General features: G+C 40.7%; 1 protein-coding gene and 1 long non-coding RNA gene across 4 annotated transcripts in view; one reads left to right on the top strand and one right to left on the bottom strand.

Moving 5' to 3' along the window:
• Nucleotides 1-8,031: 8,031 nt before the first annotated feature.
• Nucleotides 8,032-17,092, top strand: part of eps8a (EGFR pathway substrate 8a, signaling adaptor) — a 36,390-nt gene continuing 27,329 nt past the window's right edge. For all 3 annotated transcript variants that reach the window (XM_028451620.1, XM_028451622.1, XM_028451621.1), the window contains exon 1: nt 8,032-8,135. The gene's annotated coding sequence lies outside the window, so the exon portion shown is untranslated. The remainder of the gene's footprint in view (nt 8,136-17,092) is intronic.
• On the bottom strand, nt 13,804-16,264 carry LOC114466137 (uncharacterized). The gene is made up of 3 exons (XR_003674387.1): nt 16,253-16,264; nt 14,032-14,036; nt 13,804-13,912 (listed from the first exon to the last, which is right to left on the bottom strand). It is a non-coding gene; the product is annotated as an uncharacterized LOC114466137 (long non-coding RNA).

Below are 17,092 nucleotides of genomic sequence, written 5' to 3' on the forward strand. Positions count from 1 at the left end.
CCCACCAACAGGGGACTCCTCCACGGTGCAAGAGGTCCCTCTGTTGATGGACGGTCGGCCACCGACAGGGGACTCCACCGCTCTGCAAGTGGGCCCTCTTGTTACATACGCAGCACAGCACGCATAGCGCAAGGGGGCTATCTCGATGATCCCTCCCGCTCGGTCCTGGGAGGGGTTCTATTCCAGGTATTTTCTGGTCCCCAAATGAGGGGGGACCGGGATCCATCCTATCCTGGATTCACAGGCCCTGAACAGGGGCCTCAGGAAATACACTTTCAGGATGCTCACGCATTCCTCTTTTTTGCGTCTGGTGCGACAGAGCGACTGGTTCACATCTGTCAACCTCAAAGATGCGTATTTCCACATTCCAATATATCCCCCTCACAGAAAGTAACAAGGATTTGCTTTCCAGGTGATATGTTACGAATACCTCGTACTCCTGTTCGGCCTCTCTTTGAGCCCAAGGGTGTTTGTGCGCTGCACGGATGCAGCGATTGCCCCACTGAGGAGGCAGGGCATTCGCTTGGCCACATATCTGGATGATTGGCTGCTCCTGGCTCCATCGGAGACGTAGGCCAGGATGCATACGCGTATTCTGCTGCATCACCTGTCCGATCTGGGATTCATGGTGAATGCAGAGAAGAGAGTGTTGTTCCCTATGCAGGAAATAGTCTTTCTGGCCCTATCTCTGCGCTCTGTACCTTCACTGCGCGCCTGTCGGTAGAGCGGGTGAGGTTATTCAGGGCGTGTCTTACGCTGTTCCGACAGAACAGGTCTGTTTGGTTCGGGTTGTGTCTTTGGTTACTCGGGTTGATGGCTTCGGCCATCCTCGTGATCCGGCTTGGTAGCCTGCACACGAGAGAATTCCTGCTGTGGGTGGCCTCAAATGGGCTCAATCCTGTGCGTCATGGCGCACGGAGAGTTTTAATTCTGGCAGAGTGCAGCGCTGAGGCACTGGCGTACCCCCGGCTTCCTGACATGGCCAGGAAGGTGGTCTCCATGGACTCCTGTTTATCAGGCTGGGGTGGGATCCACGAGGGCAGGTCTGTGAGAGGCCGCGGTGTTACGCTCACTGATCCACTTCCTTCCATCTCTCAGGAGACATCGTATCAAGGTGAAAACGGACAACACCACAGCCGTGGCGTACGTCAAACGCCAGGGCGGTTTACGCAGCTGTGGGCCCATTACGGACGGGCAGAGGTGGACCTGTTTGCCGGGGTAGAAAATGCACAGTGTGCAATGATCTTCTCCCTGGGCAACTTGGGGACTCCCCTCGGCACAGATGACTTTGACAAACACAAAGACTTTTCCACTGTGAAATCGTGGTTCTGGAGTTACTTAAGGGTCTCCCGTTCGAACCAATGGGTGAGACGGACCTGAAGTTCGCCTCTTTTAACGCTGTCTTGTTGCCTTCTCTGGCATCAGCCAAGAGGGTCAGCGACATTCATGCACTCTCGGTTCACCCATCGTGCGTTCAACTTTTCCCAGGTGATAAGAGAATCATTCTTAGGCCCAACCTGGCTTTTGTGCCGAAGGTGGTGGGCTCATGTTCTCCCATCAACCTGCTGGACTTTAATGCCTCACGTGGTGAGGTTAGAGTCTCCAACTGCCTACGGGTCTGTGTGCACACTTGACTGAGGGTCTTACCACTGTCACTGTCACGGCAAATTTGCGGTTGGCCTCATTTGGAACATGATTTATTGCTCTGGTTGAATGATGGAGTCCAGTCAAAGCATGATGATTTTATAAAAAAGATTTATTATAAAATTAACTAAAAAAAGGAGTAAAAAAAGAAGCTTCCATCCTGTAAGAATGAAAAGCAGCCCCCCAACAAGGATGTTCAAAAGGCTCCTGATAGAGCAAAAAGGCAAGACTCACTCTAACTAACAGTTTCACAGCTTAAGCTTTTATACAGATAACAGAAAGAGTTCCACCCTGAGGTGAGGAGAAGGAGGGAGTCAGATGCCCAACAGTGGAAACATTTGAGGATGATGAAGATGTGTATATTATGAGGAAGGTTTGGCGCCACTCTTGTCTGTCCTTGATAGTGTGTGTGCGTGTATATCTGCATGTGAGTTTGAGTTTGGCCTTGAGCAGAGACTCTGTGTTTCACTGTGAATACAATACGATCTGTACTGTTTAATCTAACATGACTCAGCTGTTCAAAAGTGCAAAGAGTAATGGAGTCATCATGTATTAAAACATGACAAATTGTACACATGAACATACATTTGACGATATGATTATGAATATAATAATTGCCATAACACCACATCCTGGCTTTGTTCAGGGGAGTGTCTGTGCGGCTGTGAGCTGGTCCTCACTGGTTATTTGCATGTCCGTGTCCTCCTTTTATAGGTGGTGGGAGGGTCACGCTTCACCGGCCAATCAGGATTGGCATAGTGAAATAAAGTGCTTCTGAGGAATGTAGACAGAGGTCACATCCCATAGTGAGACATCTCACTCATATTACTCATAGAACCGGGGTTATGAAAGTAACCTAAAGTTTTGAACACTTCATTAGCATCAAAAGACTTTAAAGGAATGTTTGTTTTTTCTCAATTTAAGTCATATTTTGACTGAGTTACTTTTACTTGCATTAGAATAGTTTTAGACAGTGTCTGAAGTTCTGAACTTTCACTCAAGAAATTAAGCTGAGTACAGTCTAACCCAACTTCTATCACAGTGGGGGCCACAAAAATTTGTTTGTTTGATCTGGGGGCCACGTTATCAACATTCATGTCAGCATTTAGAATAATAACCAATTTGAGCAAGACAACAACAAACACTCACAGTATGACAGCATTAACACATTTCCTGTCAATGCTGTCATTCTGTGTATGTTTGTTGTTGTCTTGCTCGTTATGAGGCATTTTGTATGTTTTGATTGTCCTTTCGTGTATTTCTTATAAACATAAGTTTTTTTGGAGTCATTGTGTATTTATGTTGTCTTTCTGCATTTCTTGGAGTAATTTATTTGTATTTACATCATTTTGCATTTTTGTTAGTACTGTGGGTTTGCAGAGTAATTTTTTGTGTTTTACTTGTCTTTTTGTGTACTTTTGTTGTCATTTCCTGTAATTTTGTGTATCGTTTTTGAGTCATTTCGGGTTTTTTTGTTGTTGTTTTGTGTTATTTGGAGTAATTTTGTGTATTACTGTTGTTGTTTTGTTCATTTTTTGTAGTAGTTTGGTGTGTTTTTGGAGTGTTTTCTGTGTTTCTTGTCGTTACCTGTAATTTCCTGCAATGTAGTAGTTCTTTGTAGTTGTGATGTAGTCTTGCTTTTTTTTTCGTGTATTTTCTTTTGTCATTTTGGGCATTTTACTTTGGGGGCCTCATAAAATGAAACCAGTTGTCCACGTCTAGTCGAACCTCTGCCTTTATAAGGTTGAAAGAAAGATCCTAAAGTACATCCTTTATGGAAAGCCGACTGAGCATATATTAGATAGATATCTTTGCTCCTCTGTCCATCAACTATGTCAGCGGAACTCTAGTGCACATGCACGATTTCAATTCTGACTTTTCATTCTCACAATTATGACTTGTTCTCTGATACTTTCTAAAATTGGGAGGTATAAACCTCATAATTTAATTAGGCCGTAGTGATTCTATTTTACAGAAGAGGTAATTAGCTTTCACACTCTCAGAAATTTCGCTCTCGTTCAGTTCTCGCGCGTGAGTTCAATGGTCAAGAGGGATAAACTCGCCTTGGCTGACAATGAGTCTGAAAGAGATTTAGATCATTTTTGACCATTAGAGAATTGATTCCTTGAAAGATGTTTTGTGGAAACACGATATCGGTCTCCAAAGCAGAAATGGCGACTTAGCTGCTAAAGATAATGCTGCACATGAGCTGAAAATTCAGGTTTTTTCTGACTTTTTAAACAGTAACCAATCAGCTAAACAGTGCTGTTTCACTTATCGGCCTGTTTCGTGTCCATTTTTTGCACTTCCTTAAAATTTGTAAATTTAATTCAAATAATAGCTAAATAAAAAATAATCATGGACCTGGTTAGTGAATGGTGGACCTCGTAAATGTACCTTTTCAAATTGAAAACTCATACTGTCCTTTTCACACTCGGAAATCTCGCTTGTCCCATCAATAATAACGATACATTTTAGTTATAAGTGCTTTTCAAAAACTCAAAGACACTTTACAGTTGTTAAAAGAATTACACAACTCAAAAAACAACAATAAAGGTAAATACAGTAAAAAAAAATACATAACAATCACAAGTTAAAGGTTTGGGAGAAGGAATGTGGAAACAGAGGTCTGTCGCTTTGATGCTGCTTCTCTCATTGGTTTTACTAAAGTGCTCAGATATGTGTAAGTTTCCCACTGCGGTAACGCCATCAGCAGTTTAAAACTAGAATAGCCGTTTACATTGTGTATTACGGTAAAGTCGTCAGAAGCCAAAAATTCATCGAAAATCTAATTGTTTTCAGCAAACTGCACCAGATTCTTGTTCTCCAGAGCATCAGGTATATTTGTGGCAATTTTCAACTGGATTCACTGCAGCATTTTTACGTAATTAAACAAAACAAGAAACTGGTGCAGTTTGCTGAAAACATTTACCATAACCCTGTACAGCAGTGGTTCCCAACCTTTTTTGTCTTGTGTACCCCTTGAGCCGTTTTGTCATCCCATGAGTACCCCCTCACTCATGTGTGTGCATGATTCTTCAAAAGTAGAACACAACACAACTGAATATTCAAAGCGTCATTTTATTTCCTATTCTTAAATTGAACAAATAATATTCAGGCATTATCTTATTCAACTCAAATTGAACATAAAATGGTGTTGCCTTCAGGGCAATAAAAATGATAAATATAAGAAATAATATTATAATAAACATTTTTATTATTAATACTGTATTATTAATACTAATACATTATTATTAAAGAAAAACTAGAAAGTTGAAATTAGAAAAAATATAAATAAATACCAAAAATATAATTAACCTGCATGTGTTATATATAACTTTTATGAGATTTCCCACAAAACGAGCTTCTTTGAACATGTCTCATTTGAACTTGAAAAATCAGAAACAAAACACTGAACAACTGTAATTTAAACTCACTGTATCAGCTGTACTTTCTTTTCTTCATCTGGGAATTAATGAGACACTTGAGCTTGCTTGTCTTTCATAAGCTTTGATAGTTCTGGGGACAGTGTGGAAACAGCTGCTACCAGGCTGTTCTCCACATCCAGTCTGTTCCTCTGCTTGGTTTTAATGTGTGTCAAAGCTGAGAATGTCACCTCACACATATAAGTAGAACCAAAAGGCAAAAGTTCAATCAATGCATGTTTTCCCAGCTCAGGATACTCCTTCTCCACATCACACCAGAACTCAGTCAATGTCTTCTCATCATAGGTCATTTTCAGACCCTGATCACATGATAAATCCATCAGATGCTCCTGCAGCCTTGCAGGAAGTTTGCTGCAGCTCTCACTCACAATAAATGGGTTCCTCACCCAATGCAGTTCTTCTGACTTTTTTTCAATGTCCTGAAAATACTGGTTGAAATCCATGCAAAGTTTGGACAGATGTGCTTGCACCAGTTTGACTACTGGACCCCTGGCAACATCAGTGGTGGCAAGATGGGAATCAAGTAGTGGAAAACAGCTGACATCTCCATCATCACATTTGTTCTCCCATAGTTTGAGCTTTTTTGTGAATCCTTTAATTTTGTCATACATTTTAAGGATGTGTGACTCCTTTCCCTGAAGCGATAGGTTGAGCTCGTTAAGTTTGGTAAATATATCGGCGAGATACGCCAGGCGCCCCACCCACTCAGCATCCTCAAACACCAAAGCAAGAGGATGCTGATGCTGCGTCAGAAACACAGAAACTTCACTGCGCAGTTCATAAAGTCTGAGTAGTGTTTTCCCACGGGACAGCCAGCGGACGTCCGTGTGAAGCAAAAGCTGTCCGTGCTCTGTACCGCTCTCATCACAAAGAGTTTCAAACAATCTGTGATTCAGTGGCCGGGATTGGATGAAATTAATCACCTTCACAGCATCATCCATAACATTGCTTAAATCAGGGCTCATTCGCTTACTTGCCAGTGCCTCGCGGTGAATAATACAATGCAGCCATTTAATGTCGGGATTTACCTTTTTTACGTGTCCGAAAAGTCCCTTCACACTCCCCGTCATCGCAGCAGCTCCATCAGTACAGATGTGACCGCAGGTTTTCCACTGTAAATCGTGTTCTTTGAAAAAGATGTCTATAATTTGGAACATTTGTTCCCCGGTTGTCTTTCCTGGGAGCTTTTTGCAAAATAAAATGTGCTCATTTATGTCCGACACATCTTTGTAACGAACGAAGGCCAGGAGCTGAGCATCACCGCTCACATCTGTCATTTCATCCAGCTGCAAAGCGAACTGACCGGCTTTTTTAATTTTTTTCACTACTTGTTGAATAATATTCACCGACATATCATCAATCCGACGGGACACGGTGTTGTTCGACAAGGGGATTTTCTTGAGTGTGTCGGCTGCTTTCTTGTCCATCATAATTTCAGCCATAGCCGCAGCTGCAGGGAGAATGAGCTCTTCAACAATCGAGTGAGGCTTTTTTGATTTCGCCACGAGCAGGGATACGGCGTAAGATGCCTCCAGTGCTTTGTTTGACACACTCGTAGCCTTCATCATTACATTCTGTCTTGATTTAAACTCCGACAATTTACGTTTGTAAAATTCCTCAGTTTTACCGACACTTTTCGAGTGTTTGGTACTCTGGTGTCGCTGTAAATGGGCTGGCTTCATGGAGTTATTTGCCAGGATTTCACCGCAAAAGAAGCACTGAGGCTGTGGCGGGTCCGCGGACGTAGAAGTGAATCCAAATAAAACATAGTTTTCACTATACAGCCTTGGTTTAGGTTTGGCATCTTTCTTGCGTTTGTCGGCAGGCTCCTCTCCCCCTCCTGTATCCACAGCAACAGGACGTTTCATCCATCTATCCATATCTACACCTGCTGCAGGTAAAAAGGGTTCCGCTGTTTTGATTGTGCCACAGGTTATTCTCTCCCCAGGGAAACAAGTCATAGCGCACACGGACCGTTTTTGACGGAATTATAAAATGACTGAGAATATTTATTTATTTTTTTATCTTGGAAATAAATTCTTAATTTTTCCACGTACCCCCTGCAATGTGCTCACGTACCCCTAGGGGTACGCGTACCCCTGGTTGGGAAACACTGCTGTACAGTACTGTATGTATTGGGTGTGTTTTGTATAATTATGAGAAATGCTACAGTGAATTGTCACAGATATACCTGAGGGTCTGTAGAACAAAAATATGGTGCAGGCTGAATACAATTTGATATTGATGAATTTTTGGCTTCTGGCGACTTTACCGTAATACGCAATATAAACGGATAGTCTAGTTTTAAACTGTTGATGGCGTTACCGCAGTATCATACTGGGTAGAGTCCAAATTCCGCCTGCTGGAGACCCAGGTGGTCTGTGTTATAGTGCATCAGGGGTAACCGTGGAAGCGAGGGGACTGCCTTGCTTCCATACTGCTGCTGAGCTGCTCCCATCAGTTTTTAAACTTGGTCGGATCGGTCGAAAGTGACATCAGCGGAAAACCCAAATATGTGTAACATCAATTCAACTCAACTTTATTTGTATAGCGCAAATTACAACAAAGTCATCTCAATGCGCTTATCAAAATATTAAATTCATAATAAGAAAGAAAAAAAACCCAACAAGATCTACATGAACAATCATTTAACAACAGTGGGAAGAAAAAACTTCCTTTTAACAGGAAGAAATCTCCAGCAGAACCAGGTCCAGAGGTGGCAGCCATCTGTTGGAGGTCGACACACACACACACACACACACGCACACACACACACACACGCGCACACACACACACACACACACACACACACACACACACACACACACACACACACACACACACACACACACACGACCCAGATCGCGCATGCGCCGTTCCAGAGTGTGAAAAGGCTTATTAGGGCGTGTTCATTTGGTTAAGCCCCGCCTCCGAGCATCCACACACACTGCACGCGCGGACACAGTGGTGTGCGGACCCGTCCGTGCTATGGCAACAGCAATGGGTTTCTTCCTCACGGACCTTCCACTGGAGCTTAAGCTGCAGGTAAAACCACTTTATTGACACGAAGACCAAACTGACAGCACGTGTTTGGCCCGTTATAAACAGGAAAAGGAGAAGTGGAGTAGTTCTAGGTAGTTTGAACGGACTTTGGCTTGGCTGCACCGTGTCAGCTGAAAACCTGCCATATCTGTGAGGCTGTGCAGGTTCACACCAGACTCCGTTGGAAAAAAAAACTGTGTCAAACTGTCAAATGTCTCACGGATATTTAATATGACAACCGATTTTTAGGAATAATGTCAATGATGCGACTCAGAACTAGATCTATAAAATGTGTGAAGATCCTTAAATGCAACTTGTGAAAGCTGCTCTTCTCTTCGTCTCCTCTGTGCTCAGGTTCTTTCTGCTGATTATTTCATGGTTTATTCGCTCTGACGCGCACACATTACTGTGCGTGTGCGTGTGCGTGTCCGGCTGTCAGAGATAACGCTGTTCATTGTCTGTGTTCGGCCTGTGTTTCTGATAACACTTGTTGTTGTTGTTGTTGTTGTTGTTGTTGTTGTTGTTGATGTTGACATGTTGTTTGAGCGTGTTATGTTTCGTATGGTCAATAATTTAAGTCCGTACGGCAACCGTACGAATAGACACGTTCATAATTTAAATGTGTGAAGAACACAGTATGGGACTTTACTCACATGTTATGATTAACATGTTTAGTTGGGTACACGTGTTTGGTGGTTTAACGTGATTACATTACATTATATTATATTATATTATATTATATTATATTATATTACATTATATTTAATATGATTCTATTCACCTGTCAGGTGCTGAGTTCCAAAAGGTCAAAGGACCACTGCTCTGTGCTGATAGACCTCTCTGATGTGTCACCACTGGGTTACATATTGGTAAACAAGTCTATGCACAGTCACAGAGTGCCATCTTGGTATACTGAACACTTGATAAGAGGTCAATCATTTCTGATTTAGTTTGTCTCTATTTTAAAGAGCCCCAGACATGACATGACCTGGTAAAAACAGAAAAGAAAAAATAATTAGCTATGACGCTCAAAATAAATACAACATACATACGAAATAGTAATTAATAATACAGTAATAATACTGGTACAGTGTCCGTTTGGAAATATGTATTCATATAGTGGGAGCTTAAGTAGAGTTGTCAATTATGGCCAAATGAGTATGTGTTTGAAGGTTGGATATACGAAGAGGTGTACATACTCTGTACTCTGTAGTGTTATAAAGGGGTATGTTTGTGGGTGCAAAGTAAATTAACGTGTGCGATTTCCCTGGTTTAACTCTATGGGACATGCGCATGATAAATGTGTTTTTTTTTTAAACTTGTTTTTATGTTTTTGTTTGGTGTATTTTTCTGTAATGTATGTTTTTTTGGAGTCATGATGTGTAATTTTTTTGTATCTTTCTGTTGTCTTTTTGTGCATTTTTTTGTATAATTATTGTTTTTGTTGCCATTGTAGTGTGATTCTGGAGTAATTTTGTGTATTTTTGTGAATTTTTTGGTGTAATTTTGTGCATTTCTGTTTTCATTTTGTGTATTTTTTGTATAAATATTTAGTTTTTTGTTTCATTCTACTCATTTAGTGTAGTTTTATCAGAAAGTGTGTGTGTGTGTGTGTTGTGTTGCTACTTGTCCTCCTGCTTACCATGTGGGACTCTCCCCATCTCCTCCGTGTGTTCTCTCTCACACACGCACTTGCATTAGCCATGCGCATGCACATACTCCATCAAAGGTTGTTGAAATGCGTGTGTAGAGAAAAAAAAATGGACCCGCGGGAACTATTTGAAACTTTCGTGATCTCTTCCGTTGTCACAACTCTCTCTCTAAACGGCTCTATATCAGCGTTTATAATGCCGTATCCATGGAGAAATTAGCATTTTTTGCTTTCACCACAGTTGCGGCCATTGCCCGCCAATAACTTCCGGGTCTGGTCTAAACAGCAAACGGTCAAACAAACATGTAAATAAATGTTTTGAAATGACCAAATAAGTCCAAAAAAACACATGCACACACTCGGGCTATGTGCAAGCTGTTCATAAAGTTTCAGGTCTAACAAACACTGCGTCGAGGACAAATTTTCTACACACACACATGCGCAGACGTTTCTAGCATTATAGATACATTGATAGATAGTAGATAAATATCATTCTTTGACAGCTGGGTTAGCAAATCAAGTGCACCTTCTCTAAGGCCTAAGGTAGAGGTAGTAGGAGATAAACATATACATCATAGATCGGGGATTGATAGTATGATTAAATTCAAAGCCTAGTATTGCAAGCAACAATTGTTTCTTGAGAGCACCAAAATGAAAATTCTTGTCCAAAACCGAAAATGAGAAAACTAAAGCTGAAAACCAAAACACCGCAAGAAAACATGATGCCAATTATTACCAAAGAAATGCAATTGCATAAATTATTATTAATGCTTCAAAGCATAAACAGTTAAAAAATAAATGAAAATAATGTTTATTTAGCACTGACATTCCAACAATGCACAATATGAAATAAGATTAAAAATAAAATGATTAACTTGACCCCCACTCATGTACAGGCATATAACTGACTGGGCTGCTGGAAGATAGTGAAATTAATTCTGTTCTCTCATAAAATACAAAGTGCATTTAAAGTTGATATCCAGAGTTTCTGAGAAATCTGTTTATGTAGGATTCTTTTGAAAAGCGAAAGAATACCAAACTAGTCTTTTACTATGGTCTATTGCTGGTGGTCATTCATATGTCAATGTATATAAGTCCTGCCTTTGTCCTATAGACCCCTATACAACTTGCAAATTGCACCACGATCTCCCAGCCAATAGGCTTCGACTTCCTGTAGCGGAGACTGTCAATAAAGTGAATGTGCATGCGTAAACTGTGCGCAAAAACAAGGCTGTGCGTCACAACAGCAAATAGGTATTACTCTGAACAGCACAGCATCATGGAGGAGAGCTCCAAAACTCCATAGCTTCTACTACAAAAAAAAAAAGAAAAGTCTGGGTACAAAGCTTGCGGATAGATGTTTTCATGACCGCAACAGAATTGATCTCTGAGCTGCTTTTCAAACTTGTGGCTTTTAAAAGGATTCTGAACGGACCCTGATTTGTCAACATTTCTCATGGACAGGTAATAAACATGTTTTAATCAAACTACCATAAGTGTTTTATTAGTGAAAAACAAGACTATACATGTCTTTGTGTGTTAAACATTGTTGTTATGTTCCACGATGCACGTGCACAAAAGTAGAGGCGTGGCTTCTGGTAGATTGGCAGAGGCAGGGGGAGGTAGTAGAGCTGTTCAGGGAGGGATTTTCTCTCTCTCTTTTCAATCCTCCAGATATCAGCTTTAAGTTGTTGATGAAGAGCAGTTTTTGTGCTTTATTACGGTGGAGTCTGTTCTTCTTCTCAATAAGAACACGACCTTCAGCACTGAGCTGAGTCTCTGTCATCGCTCTGATCTCCTCGGGCGACCGTGGCTCAGGTGGTAGAGGGTCGTCTTCTGATCGAGAGGTTGGGGGTTCAATCCCAGTACCTGACTATGTGTCGAAGTGTCCTTGGGCAAGACACTGAACCCAAAGTTGCTCCCAGTGGTCGACTAGCGCCTTGCATGGCAGTCCTGTCCCACTGGTGTGTGAATGTGAGAGTGAATGGGTGAATGAGCTGTAAAGCGCTTTGAGACTGCTTCAGTGTGGTGATAAAGCGCTATATAAATCAAGTCCATTTACCATTTACCATCCTTCTGCATTGTGCACGTCTCCATATCTCCAAGCGGGTACTCCACAACTCAGATCAAGTACAGTTGCTATGAAGAGCTGAGGATCTGAATAGATCTGTGCTGACAGGCTTTAAAGCCTACTTTATGCATAGCTAGGGGTTTTGTTTTTCTCATAGAACTACTTAATCAGGCCAAAAGATTTGACCCGACCTGGCCAGAGCATGACAGAATACGGCCTGAACCCATTCAAACCCGAGTGAAGCTGATCTCTCTTGAAGCCTGAACTCGTTATAGCCAGACATTATGTAAATCCTTGCGCGTACATGAAGAATGATCCGAGGTGAGTTTCTTTAATAACTGAACTTTATTTATTAGACACAACAAAGAGACTTGCTTTCTACATATGTGAAAGCACACATAATGAGTCATTTGTTGGGTTTTTGACACAAATGATTCATGTGCCAGAGGCCAGCCTTTGATTCACCTCTTCAGCATCCATTTGTGTGTCTTCACAAATCACCTGACCGTCATTTACTGCACAGCGTCCAGGCCCAGCCTGAGCCCGTGTTAAAAAAAACATGAAATAAGCCTGGGGCCAGATTGGGTTTGGGCAAAGGTTTACTGCTCGAGCGCATCAGGTTGCGTAGCGTTCTGCGTTGACACAGAGGGCTACACGTAGCTACACCATTAACGTTACACAGAAACAAAATAAACAAAACAAACTAAGCAAACAAAACAAACTAAATAATAAGCTAAAAACAAACGCATCTGCTCCCTCCATTTTTCTAACTTTGTGTGTGCGACGTCAGCGCGTTGTGTCACATTAAAAGTAGTCTGGGCGAAATACTATGCTTTCATTAAATTTCATTAAATGATTCCTCCAGATGGCGGAAATTCTTCGATAAATTTTTATAATAGAGGTACTTGAATTATTCCAGGAATTGTTTCTGCCCTACCGTTGGGCATCACACAGCCATAAGCCTAGACATAATAGTTTATCCATCCAAGGAATTTTCAGTATACCAGTATGGCAGCTGGTGGCTTCACTTCCTATCCAGGTGTATAAGTGAGATCAGTGGTAGACCATTTGCTAATTGTGCACCTGGAGCTGGTGACATCAGGGGTCATTTGTCGCTTAGTTTTGCTAAACTTGTAGGGCCTACAATTTTCAATTTCAAATTTTCCCAAATTTTCCATTTCAAGGTTCATTTTTTGGAATCTGGGAGCTTTACACTTAAATCATTCGAGATTACAATGCACATGCTTTACAATGGTCATTCCTTACGTGACACTTTTGTCCTTCAGTGACTTTTTTTATAGGAAAAATATCATGGAAATGTTTGAAATGATTATTTTTTAAAACCTTTGATTACCACCAGCCTCTTGGTTCTGCCCGCGCCGCATACCGGTATTACGGGCTGTCTGGTCCCCCATGGGGTGGGGTGGGGTGGGTAACCTTACCTGCCAGGTGTCGCTGTGATCTGAGAAAAGCATCATGGGATTGAAACAGGATCTTAGGAGTTGAGTTTCTTTCAGAATTAAAACACCATGGCATCATTCAGCCCTGCTGAGGGGTGGAGCTGTGCTGGTTCCTGCACAGGTCAGGAATATCAGGAGATATTTTACAAAAGCTGAACTAGTCTATGGGGTGTCAAACTCATTTTAGTTCAGGGGCTAAATACTGTGCAGTTTGATCTCAAGTGGACCACAGATTTTATGCAGGGAAAACTAGTAACTTCAACATAATTGTGCCCTAGTTTGCATTTCTAGGTATACATAAAATACAAAATATGTAAGAAACTGATAATATCCTAGTAATAACTGATAAATATCAGTCCCAACAGGATCTTTACTAAAAAATTCCTAGATTTTGTGACCAACTTCTATTTAATTAAGGGAAATATTAGGTCTTATTTGAGGAAATTTAAGAATTTTGTAATAAATTTTAGTTTTTTCAACTCTTAAGCATTAAAAATGACTGCAATCATGCAATATAAGCACTGGTAAAACTGTGAGCTGCTGCAAATATTGCTGACTTTCGTTTATAAAATGATTAATGTTTTCTCTGTCATTTTTACTTCCTCCTGCAGGATGAATTAGATGCTCCTATGGGCTGGATTTGGCCTCTGGGCCATGAGTTTGACATGTGAGCTAGGAAAAAACAGACCTTCTTTAGGCCTCTCTGACCCCACAGACTTTTTCTATTTCACTATCACCCGTTCAGCTAAAAATCAGTGGCTCAGTCAATCCAGCTGTCACTATTTAGGATAAGTGTGTTCATGGCTTTCTTCAAAGACTGTGTCACTAGTCGGAGACGTGGGGACATAGATAAATTTACAGGTAACCTACAAAAGAGAATCGATAGTGATCAGCGTTCTCGCCAGTGCTGTTGTACGTAGCGGCCATGTCCCCAAACGCACAGCTGCTGCGTCACCAACACTGAGGAGAGACACGGTCCGTGCTGCCTTCACGGACACTGGGACATACACACAGCGGGGACAGGCATGCGGAGCAACAGAGTGAATGGGGGGCACGACGAGAGGACGTGGGGCGGAGTAGAGCGCGCTGAGCTTACCGAGCATAGTGATGGAGCGCATGTGGGATGCGTTTATTGGACCTGGGTAGGGGTGGGGGCGGGAATGCGCCAAGCGGCGGCATACACCCACAGTGCGTGCATGATTCCACACCAAGGAGGAGAACCTCATCAGAGTCAGCATGGAGGGTCCAGAACTGATGGACTATGATGCCAGGCCAGATGTTCAGCTGTGGTTCTCCCAGAGCAGGGGTCTGCAACCTGTGGCTCTGGAGCCTATTGTGGCTCTTTGACTCTTATGCAATGGCTCCCTATAGTTTTAAAAAAAAACTATTAAAATAAAGCAATTTTTTAACAATGATTAATGACAAATGAAATAAAGATATAACAATTTGTTAACCTAAAATAAATCATGTGCATGACTCGGCCACCTTCCTACTTCACCTCCTGTAACTACAGACCATCAGCTTTCCTGCACCTGTGGCTAACCTTAAGTTTTAAATCCCTGGTAAATAACTAAACCAACAAAAACACTATTCTGGAAGAAAATAGAGATTTTAATCGTGTGGGAACAGATTCATTTAACCACCAATGTGCTGGTTAAATATGCATGTTTTTTATTTGGCAAGAAATGAGAAATTAGCATGTTTTTATCACATGATCATGTGTTAACAAATTCAAGTTACTTTTTGTAGCCTTTCAAATACATTAACTAAAAAAAATATTCTTTATATAACATTGAGTTCATGTAAACTGAGATGCATAAGAATTTGAAGAACTGGACCCTCTGAATTTAATTCCATGGGGTGAAGCAATGCAGATGCTAAGTTAATTCAAGTACAGCATTTCTGCAAAATAAAAATAAAAACAGAATACATGTAACCTGTTGTTATGCTTTGCTGTTATTTAAAACGTTTTTGTTACACCTTCTTTAAATATTATATAAAGGAAATTACCTGTTATTTCAGCCACTGCTTGTTGCAGAAAAACTTAATATTGACACTAAAACATTTTGCACATATCATATCTCAAGTCATTGTCAATCTTTACTTCAACTACGGTACGCCAGTTTAGTCAACTATTCATCAGCATGTATGGCTATGCAACATCAGTGTTGTGTGTGTCTCAGTCATATGTTGATTTTGTGTTACTGTAACAGCTGACTAACAGTGTTAAGGTCACAGTAGTTTTCTGTTCTCCTGCAGTGTGTCTGACTAGCAAAACCACTCTCACATCGTCAGTAAACTGTGAACCGATAGCTTTAAGACGTTCAACCACCTGTCACCTTTAGGCCCCGCCCCTGTCCTTCATTAGTCATCAATTAGAAGCTTAGTCCAGACTGTAAATCCTGCTGAAAGTGGATAATCTGCCACATGAGCAGCAGCTCTTCATTCTTTCAATCTTTCCAACTTTATTTCATCTCAGACTCACCTGAGGACTGCTGAGGCAGGTAAGAACTGCTTATAGCGGGTGCTTGTTCTACGGTAAATTGACTTGAAAATTTCACATTCTTCACACAAATTGGACAGTGCTGCCATGCAACTTAAGGTTCAGTGTCTTGCCAAAGGACACTTTGACACATAGACCGGTATAGCACTGGGATTGAACCCCCAACCTTTTGATTAGAAGACGACTCAGTCTGCCACGGTCAGTCAGTGAACAAATTTAAATATGTTCTGGGATTTATGTTCTGTTTGTTTAAACAATTGTTCTGATCTGTACTCAGCATTACAGATGAAAGAGAGGGAGAAGTTGTTTTAAATGGAAATAAACTTCCATCAGATCCTCACTCAGTGGGGAAGAGCATCCTAAAGAAAGGAGAGGACAAACCTGGATAGAGCCATCTAGAACATCAGCATACCACAAGCTGGTTAAACAGAGAACTACAGATCAGGACCCATCAACTCCAAAGTCAGGAGGACACCTACAGATAGAGAGAGAGGTAGAGGAGGGGGATTGAAAAGAGATGCACATGGCTAAAGCCAGGGTTGGGGTTAATTACATTTTTTTTACATACAATTACCTATGATCAATTACAATTCAATTTAGATCAGAGTGACATTTTTTCCAATACAATTAAATTGCAATTTTTTTTTATTCTGAGAAAGTAAATTACAATTAAGTTCTCAATTACTAAAATTCAATTACAATGACACGATTACTGGGCCTGAAATGAATAACCTAATCAAAGTTAACCTTCCTCTTGTGTTAGCTTTCTGTTAGCATCTCTTGTGATAACGGGTCCTAAATCAACTGTAAAATACACTAAAAACATATCTATTATATAATTTATTTCCTATCTATTGTTTACCTTGTTAGGCTTATACCCCTCGATTTCAATTTTTTTTTTAATGTTTAAATGTGTGAAAGCTTGATATAAATTTTTTTTATAATATATTTGTTAACTACATATGTGTAGAACTGTACATAGAACTGTAACATGGTTCAACAGTTTTGCGTTAAATTATAATTGACCATAGAATTTTCATGACAATTTTAATTTAATTAAATTAAATTCAATTAAATGAGTTTAGATAAAGTCAATTATCTTAACTCAATTACAATTTAATTTTTATTATGACAGCAACAGATTTTTAAAATCACAATTACAAATATAATTACACCGTAATTGTAATTTATTATCAATTACGCAATTACAATTATAATTGACCCCAACCCTGGCTAAAGCTTTACATCAGGGGTTCTTAACTGGTCTAACCCTGG

Source organism: Gouania willdenowi, chromosome 6 (assembly GCF_900634775.1).
Source record: "Gouania willdenowi chromosome 6, fGouWil2.1, whole genome shotgun sequence".
NCBI classification, from domain to species: Eukaryota; Metazoa; Chordata; class Actinopteri; order Blenniiformes; family Gobiesocidae; genus Gouania; species Gouania willdenowi.